A 9,513-nucleotide genomic window follows, 5' to 3' on the forward strand; every position below is an offset into this window, starting at 1 on the left:
ATGGGAAATAAAGTCAAAATGTGCAAACTAGCAAAGCATAATGTAGATTCAAGCCAAGGAATAAGAAGAAGGCCCACGTACCTTGAAGATTTGGACCCCAAACTGACATAACCAAGGTCCAGGCCCATCCAGAGGCCTGCCACGCGAAGGCGGTGGCGAGGCGGGCCAGCCAGGTGTGGCCGCACCCCCACTGCCACCTCTCGGCCCCACCTTCGACAAGCGGTGCCATTAATGCATAGGAAGGTTAGTTAGGGAAGATTCCCCGAATAATTCCCCCCAAACCGACCTGTAGACTAGTATAAGAGGAGAGGGAGAGCCCCCTCACGAGACACACCTCACTCAAGAGCCTTTCTCACTCCACTTGTATTCTTTTTACATTTCTTAGTAGTTGGAGCTAGGAGACGCTACCTTGGAGAGCTTGAGCAACTTGAGCCTTCTGGTATGAATAATATCAAGAGTTTCCTTTTGTACTTGCTCTCATAATATCAATATAGCTATGCTTATGAAATAGAGCTAACTTCTTATGTTATTAGTTTAGCATATAGAACTCTATGCTTAATCTTTCATACAACATACATGGTTAGATTAAGACCTAAGTTGAGGTGGTGAGTTCTACTTTAAGTTAGTCTTGTTCATTATTTACTTGCAGGTTCGTCGTTCGTCCTTGCGACGAATACTCTAGTAGAGGGACCTGATGAAGACGGATAACCCTGCGCAACGCTAGAGTAGTAGTCGATAGCATAGACGTGGTGTCTAGGCTAAAGGCTACCTTAGTTTGCCTCGTGCCCCACGGTTGAGGGGTAAGCGGCGGGTGGTGACAGCCCTGTCCGTCCCTTGTAATCCCCCACGTTCGGGTTCGGCGTAGAGCTACAGGCCAGCAACGCTTGGCAGACCAAGTGTTATCCGGTGCCCGAAGCAAGTCTTTAGTGACCAAGGCTATCTTAACTTAGGATCTCTATCCTTAAAAAATCATGTATGTGTATGATCATCTGCTCATCTTAGCATAACTATTTAGGATAAGGCTACTCCAGTTTAGGTATATTCCTTTATTCTTTATTATTTATTCTTTCTTGTATCTTTATCCTTGAGATTGGCTTGAGTGTGTGTCACACTATCCAATATTTATCCTGGCTTACCCCTGTTATGAAAATTGGTCTATTGTGCAGTCATGTTATCTTGTCCGTATCCATACTAGAGACTTTTACACCATTGTCTTCCTTTGGAAAAATATAAATGAATGATACCCTGAAATACTTCCGGGTGAAATGCTACAATGGTAATTTCGTGCGCTTGCAGATTTGTTCTATAAACGTAAAGAACTACCAAGGCGTTTCTAGTGTTGTTGCCTGGGAATACGTTCCTAAGTAGCGACGCTAAGAAACGCCAACACCGCACTTCTTTGGAAGAGGTGATATGGGCCTTACAAACCCTGGCACATGGGAATCATGACTCGTAGTGAAAGTTTACGACCTCTACAGAGTCTTTTTAAATGGGTTTTTTGGGTCCACGCCATTACAGTTTTTGAAGTTCTAAGATCTGCCATTACAATTCACCTATTTTGAATCTTGCCATTATAATTCTTTGTCTATGTAATCCTTGCCATTTTCTATGTCTCCCGGGTGCCTAGGCCCACTATCAGGCCATTATACGCGATGCATCTTTCGTATGGACCAAAATACCACGGCTACTTCTCTTCCTCCACTTGCTGACATATGGGCCCCACACATCAACTTCTCCTTCCACCTCCGCCAGGTGCAGCTGCAACAGCACAGGAGGTCAGGAGCGGTTACGGCTCACCGCCGCCGGAGACCTCTCCTCGATCTGGCATCGCGCTTCCCCCACCCGAATTTTTTACTTTTTGGCCCTTTTTTCGAAAGTTTCTCTCAAATAGACCCCTGGCGGAAAGAATTCCAGAAATGGACCCTTGGCTCGGCGCCAGAGTGAGTGGCGCCGAGCTCGGCGCCACGGTGACTGGCGCCGAGCTCCTGGCCACGGGCAAACGGCCTGCAAGGGGCTCGGCGCCATCCACTCTGGCGCCGAGCTCGGTGCCGTAGATCTTGGCGCCGAGCTCGGCGCCACTCACTCTGGCGCCGAGCTACCTGCATTTAACTCCAACCCAGCCTTCTTCCCTGAGCGTTCTTCCTCTTCTTTCTCCTCGGGTTTTTTTCTCGCCACTTCATCCTACCTCACGAATCGACATATTGGACCTTGAAAACCTTGATTTGATCCGTAGATCTTCGAGAGCAAGGTATACTCGCTCACCTCCTTGTTTTTCTCATATAGATTCGGTACATATTAGTCGGATTTTTGAACCTAAGAATCGTCATCACTTAGGGTTTCATTGTATCCCTCAATATATGTATTATACAACCATAGGTTCATTTCAAGGCGTGAAAAATGCTAGCAAACCAAGCCGCATGTAGTTATGTTATGGGTTTATTGTTGTGGATGAAATGAGAAACCCTAGGTTTAGGGTATAATGTTAACTGCTTTTGGTTCTTATAACGAAATTGATTGTATTGTAGTTATGGTTCTCATTGATATTTTATTGTGATGTTTTTATTTATGTTTGCTAAATTACATCCTATTTGTTAGATGCAAGAAATGTTTCGGGAGGAGTTTTGGCGAAAACGGGGTCGTCCTCGCGAATTATACCCCGATGCGTCTAGCAAAGATGCCCCTGTTCCCCCTGACCTTCATGTCCCTAACTGTGATTGTTGTTTCCCGGCCCATGTTTTTCAATCGAAACATCCGGACACAGCCGCGCGTTGCTTCTACACATGTAGTCGGTTTAATGTAAGAAATTATTTGTACTATCCTTTTTCTTTATTTGTTTAAGTATGGTACTAATATATTATTGGAATCTCGTTGTGTAGGACCATGAGAGGTGCTTTTTCTTTCAGTGGATCGATGGTGCAGAAAAGTTTGATCCTAGGTACCTCTTTTTCGACGATTGGTTTAGAGGGAGACATCCACGTGAGCACTTCAAGCGGTGGGTTCCACCCCCCCCTAACCCTCCGGCAATGACGGCTAAGGAGAAGCACCTAGCCGCCGTTAGACGACTCAAGGAACCTCCTCTGTGCGATTGCGGAGATCGAGCTGTGATAAACCCTGAGAATACGTTGGAGTTTGTGTGTCCAAACAAGCATGAAGTAAGTGCAAAGTGTATGTGTTAAAATCTTGAGCTATATGTGTTTATGTACTAATGTCTCATTATTTAGGTGTATTCAATGGCGAAGTGTCGTTTCAAGGAGTGGTTGTATGGTCCTAAGAACCAATGGCCGGAAGAACCGCGGAGGGTTAAGGAAAAGAAGAAAGAACGTGTAATCTACAAAGCACCTCCTGTCATGTGCGAATGTGGTGTAAAATCCAACTATGGCCTAGTCCCTTCGGAGCTTGGAATAGGTCATTATTGCGGCCATATGATTGAGTATGATGAGGTTTGTTATAATTCTGGTAAACATGAAATCGTATTTTGTTTGTTTTCCTAATACATATATGATATAATATTTGTTTTGAACAGAGTACTAGGAAATGCAGTTGGGAATGTTATGATGGTCAAGCTAAGTTCTTGGATGAACTGAAGAAGAGGCAAGTAATTGCACGGAAGAGGGGATATGGACCTGACTACGTCAACCTATTCGTTAAACATCACAAAGAAAAGATGTGTGAGTTTGCTAGATAGCGCGGTATTTGTAACCCGATCGATGTTGGGCTTAACAAATGGGGATTGGAGAGGCGAACGACGTTAGAGGAGGAGAGGGCAAGGAATGAGGCAAGGGAGGAGACAAGAGTACAGATGCAGGTCTTGGACGAGCATGTTGCTACATTATGTGCCAGTGAGTGCTTGAAAACCTTTTTTCGTTGCCTGGTTTTAAATGTAATATTATCGAGTTGCTAACTGATTGCATTTTATACATCAAGGGATTGGTTGCAGCGGAGAACATGCTGCAGAGGTGGCTCGTGCAAGATATGAGGAGAAGAAGTTAGATGCCCATAGATCACGAGCTGGTTGCACCGTTCAATCACCGATTGTGCTGTGTGATGATGGAGACGAGGATGAGGACGACACTGGCAGACTGAGTGAGCTCATTGCTTTAGCAGAGGCAGGCATACAGGCGCATGAGGCTGAGGACGACACAGGCAGACTAAGCGAGCTCATCTCTCTAGCAGAGGTGGGCATTCAGGCGCAGGAGGCTGACAACGACACTGGCAGACTGAGCGAGCTCATCGCTCTAGCAGAGGCAGGCTTACAGGCAGAGGAGGATGACGACACATTCTTTACTCAGGCCGCAGCGGCCGCAGACGAAGCGAAGGCCGCTTACTACAAGCGACAGGCAGGTGAGAGCAACACAGTTGAGCCTAGCCGCAGCAACAGGGTTGTAGTAGAGGACTGGTACTCGGATGATGAGTTGCTTACTCAGTACATTTCAGATTGAGGATTTCGAAGTGCATTTGCGCCTTTGTCTACTGTCGGCACTTAGTTATACTATTAATATGTTGTGTAATGTGACATAGTATCTAACTTTTCATTATGTGGTTGTTTTCATTATCAATGGTCTTAATATTCCGCTTAATGATACAGACTTATTTCCATTTGAACACGTGCTGCAAAAAACAGTTAACGACATACGATATTATAGAAATCAACACACGAAACACATTAAATGGCATGTGACTACAGGTACCGAACCTGGGTACATAGTTTTCTTTGACTAAACCTAACATGCCTTAGGTAATTAAACCATGCCTTCGGTAATTAAACCTAACATGCCTTAGATAATTAAACCTGGGATTCTCCACAAGAAAAACATAAAGTCATCCTAGTAGTGTGGCCACACAGCAAATTGTGTTGCACCTTCTCCATAGTAGCCTCCCGTTGTTGTTGGTGGTGGTGGCAGGGGGTGATGGGGGAGACCCCTTTTTCTTGTGGTTAGGGCAGGTGCAATATGGATCATTGCAGAGTGCCTCCTGTGAATCGGCACCATTGTTGTTGTCGTCCTGTTCGTCGTCCTTGTAACCGCTGCTAACTTCCCTTTCTAGATCAAAGATACGGTCTTGTAGGTAGTAGATGTACTCCGCATGCGGATAAATAGGTCGAGGATCGACCCACCTACTGAACCCATAGTTTTCTTCGGTCAAGGAAGACTACAAAAAGTATGTCGTGTAAGTGATATACAAGACAAACATATTGAAGAAACAAATAGTAAAAGAAATTACCCATGCTCGCGGGCATTTGAAGAAACGACGACCTCCATCTATTCCCTCGGTGAACATCTGCACTAGGCAGTCCTCACCATGCATGCATTTTGACCACTCTTCTTTCCTTTCATCGTATCCTGTCAGTGGTGCCTCTTTGGTGAAATCACTTTTGCTCTCAACTGGGAACCTCTCATAAAGAGCTTCCTCAAAGAAATCGGGACCAAGAGGACCCTCCCACCCCCAGGTAGTTTTCTTCCCCTTTCCTCTCCCTCTGGACGACTCTCCAGACATTGGTACTACAACGAAAGCAAATGCTGAGGAGTGTTCTTCTTCCTTATTGTTTGTGTGAATGAGAGGGAGTGAGTGGTTATTTATAGGTCGAGAGGAGGAATGGAGGCCTGTCAATGTGCCATGTCAGCGATCCGTGTGCCGCTTTACCTCAGCCCTTGGATCAAACAGTCATAAGATGGATGGTGGAGATAGAGATTAGTTGTGCTTCCTTGCATGTTGTCCTTGCAGCTGAGAGGTCTATATCAGTGATGTGATAATTCGATGATGTCCGTGTATCTGAAAAGTCTATATTTATTCTCTGAAAAGCATAGATTCTCTAAAATGCATAGATTCTTGTACACAACGTATGTACAAATATTCCTAGATTATAAACGTAATAAATTTATAGTTAATCTGTGTACTACATTTGTGCCTTTGTACAAGTATAGTATGATTAAAGATTCACGCAAAAAATTCGCAAGATACGGTCTTGTATTAGAAGCATCCATAGTTACAAACAGAGACATCAATATATATTCTAAACATTTACTCATCCAACAAGCATAATGCAACCACAACGAATATCACAACTAACATAATATGTCATGCAAAGTACAAATAGTCCACAATATCCATATGGTCCCGAATAATTAAAGATAAGTAAATACAATAGTTCATAGTAACATCTACCACGTCCCTCACTGTCTCCTACTCTTGCCCCTACCCTTGTGACCCAGAGCGCTGGTGCCTGGAGTGTAAGGGTCACGGGGACTGGCGTCGCCTAGTGCCTAGAGGCGGTGTAGGATAAGTCGATGGAGCGTCATGGAGCTGAGAGGGCCCAAGCTCATCGTGCCTCTTGTCCATGTCATCGTCGTCGTCGGCCTCCTCGTCCTCCTCCTCGTCCCCTGTAGCTGCTTGACTAGAGGAACCCAAGGCTCCTCTTCCTGCGGAAGGATCGTACACGTCATGCGTCGTGTTTGTCCTGCAACCACAACGACCAGCCGCACGGCGTAGACGACGTGACAGCCTCTGTTGTACAAAACAATGTTAAGTGAAAGAATATAACGTATTAATGATTTGTTTGAAAGAATATTTGTAATCTTACATCTAGGAAGCCAAGTATGTAGTCATCATTGACTCTAGGCCGAACGCGCTCGATCTCTTCAACTGAGCTTCTCAGTGTATTGCCCTGCAACAATGTTTTCAATATTAAGACTTCTGAACACCTAATGTATTACAAGGGTTATATATTTAGTTTTGTTTTCTTTTGTACAAGAATGTAACTTATTACAAGGGTTATACAGCGCGAAGGTTGCAATAACTACAATAGATAACTCCTAACGTCGGTCCAAGAACACCTAATGTATTGTTATGTAACTAAACGTAACAAAATAAGTCGATTGGCTTACCACTCTGTCCAAGATCGGTCCTGCCTCCACCTGCCTTCCAGCACGAGTGGACCGGTCGTACGTCGTGTCCTCATCGTCAGAGGACTCGATGTCGGCGTAGTCAGCTTCGGTCCACTGTAGTCTGAGCCTACACCTTGTCGAACGCTGGTACCAAGCTTGGTACCGCCTGAACTCACGGTTCGTGTGCGGCTCATTGTTGTCGTCCAGGTTGTCGTGCATCTCCTCCCATTCCTCAATGTAGGACTGGTGGTGCCTCTCCCAGTCAAAAATCTTCTTGTTCCTCTGACGATCCATCCTGCACGTATGTCATCGTTACATTAATCCACGTACGTGGCACCATATTATAAGAAATGGACCATCATCATGACTCATTTGAAATATCAAAACACTTACTTGTGTAAGTCAACGCCAGTCGAGAACAGAGGCATAGGCCAAAGCTGTCTCACTCCAAATTGGCGTGCAACCCTATCTGGCAGGTGGTACTCGATAGCATAGAAGCAGATTAGAGGGCACCTCATCCTATAGAAGTAGTCGTCGGCCCCACATACGGTGCTCAGCTGAAAAAGTAGTGCGTCCTCTCCACCATACGGCTCCCACTCTACCTGCATCATATTCAAATAAGATGTTAGATGGTATACTAATCCTTTTAATAGGTGCATGGAAAATAAAATTTACTTACACTAGACGCCGTCAGCAAATCTAGCTCGTTCGTGTACTGAATGTACGCCCGGTCTATCCTCGTGTGCGAAACCCTGACCTGGTCCCAAAGGTACGCCCACGTCGGCTGGCGACTTGGAGGCTGACCTTGGAACCACTCACGACGAGCCAGTACCTCTAGACGACCAACTGGAAAACAAGCCCACATCCACAGCTGTAATAGGTACACGCATCCACTAAGTGACGGGTTCGCCGTAGACCGACGACACCCCTCGCACAGCTGCCGGTATAGAAAACACAAGACTGCAGAGCCCCAGCTGTACTGACCCGCCTGGTCCCAGTTACTAAGGTAGTGGATCCACATCCAGGACGCATTGTCACCCGTCGTGTCAGGAAAGAGAACGCAAGCAAAAAGGTGTAGGATCCACGCCCGGCAGTAGTACACAACCGTCTCCTCATCTGCCTCCTCGGGGCACTGTGCGAACTCTGTACGTAGCCATGAGATGGGAACTCCAGAAGTGCGAGCCCCTTGCTCGCCAAGCTCACGCCCAAGGAAGGCCTCCACTCGTGCTCTCCATCCCTCTGACCTGCACTGCCCGGTGACTGGGTTCCCATGAATCCTTAGGCCTAGCATCTTCTGACAGTCCTGAAGCGAGACTGTCATCTCACCGAAGGGTAGGTGGAAGCTGTGAGTCTCCGGCCGCCACCTATATTTAAGACCAAGGAAGATTACTTGTCAAAAAGTCAATCGCATTAACAAATGGCCATGAATGGAGGCAATGATTCACTTTAATACCTGTCTACCAACGCAGTTATCGCCGCTGAGTTGAACTTGGGCAACCCACGACGAACCTGAAAGGAGATGACATCTAGGCCAGCTCTTTGTAGGAAAGGAGTGTACCTATCATCGTACCGAATGTCCAAGAACCCACTGTGGGTCCTAGAACGAAGGTGCGGAAGGTCCTGCATCGAATATAACATAGTCACATGTTACTTCACGAACACATGTACGAATAAAACTTATAGATTATTACCTGCCCCAGCGCAACGAGACGTCCTCTGTGGGTCTCCTCGTACGTCGGGTCGAGCAGGTGGAATTGCTCCATCCTACAAAAAAAGTGAATGAATTAGAATTGCAATGTACAATGAAACATGAACTTATAAATGTATACATAATTGACACAAATACAAGCATAAATTGAGACATGCATAATTAAATATATGATACGACAAAATATAAAATAATACTATAAACCAATAGTCCTACCTCACTAATCTGCCAATGGCAACTTCGTGAGTTGTGGCCAAGTCTACCGCACTTGCCGCACTCGTACTGCTCGGGATCAGTAACAAATGGAGTTCCTCTCCCACGCCTAGTTCTTCCGGGTATCTGATCCATAACCATCCTATGCCTCGTCCTCTGCCTTGATCCACGCTTGTTCCAACGGTAAGCTGGATCCGCAATGTACTTCGGCCCATCATAAGGAGGCCACTCTCCAGGGTCCCGGAAAGGCACGAAGCGAGGGCTCCATGTGTTCACAAGCGTGTTGACACTGAACTCGTGAGGTATCCTCCTCTCGATATTATAGTTGCGATGCCTAGCTGCTGCCACCAAATGCGAACATACAAAGTGGTATTGCCTTGGTTTACCACAAGTGCACTTGAAATCTTGGAGGACAACCACATGTATCCTCGACTCTCGGACCTCGCCATCGGATGTTGTACCACCCCTATGCTCGACCTGATAAGTCCCTGTGGCGTGGTCAAAGCATGCAACCTCATGTGTGCCAGCCCTTTCTCTTGCCTTCTCTAGGTGTGCCTTTGGTTTCGGAGCCCATATCTCTCCATCACTACTCAACTGCAATGCATGGGCGTGTCTATCGTTGAACCAGGCAACAAGCTTATAGAAGGTGAATTGAACAATTGCATTCACGGGCATACCACGTATCCCCAATAGCAACTTATTGAATGACTC

At 46.0% G+C, this 9,513-nt stretch overlaps 2 long non-coding RNA genes across 2 annotated transcripts; one reads left to right on the forward strand and one right to left on the reverse strand.

The window, feature by feature from the left end:
• Positions 1–3,067: 3,067 nt before the first annotated feature.
• Positions 3,068–4,064, forward strand: LOC136531197 (uncharacterized). The gene is made up of 4 exons (XR_010777982.1): positions 3,068–3,152; positions 3,222–3,440; positions 3,524–3,839; positions 3,925–4,064. It is a non-coding gene; the product is annotated as an uncharacterized lncRNA (long non-coding RNA).
• A 2,216-nt stretch (positions 4,065–6,280) lies between these two features.
• LOC136531199 (uncharacterized) lies at positions 6,281–6,909 on the reverse strand. Its single transcript, XR_010777983.1, has 3 exons — positions 6,882–6,909; positions 6,578–6,661; positions 6,281–6,501 (listed from the first exon to the last, which is right to left on the reverse strand). It is a non-coding gene; the product is annotated as an uncharacterized lncRNA (long non-coding RNA).
• Between the last annotated feature and the right edge of the window lie 2,604 nt (positions 6,910–9,513).

The sequence above is a fragment of the Miscanthus floridulus genome, unplaced genomic scaffold (assembly GCF_019320115.1).
Source record: "Miscanthus floridulus cultivar M001 unplaced genomic scaffold, ASM1932011v1 fs_301_3, whole genome shotgun sequence".
NCBI classification, from domain to species: Eukaryota; Viridiplantae; Streptophyta; class Magnoliopsida; order Poales; family Poaceae; genus Miscanthus; species Miscanthus floridulus.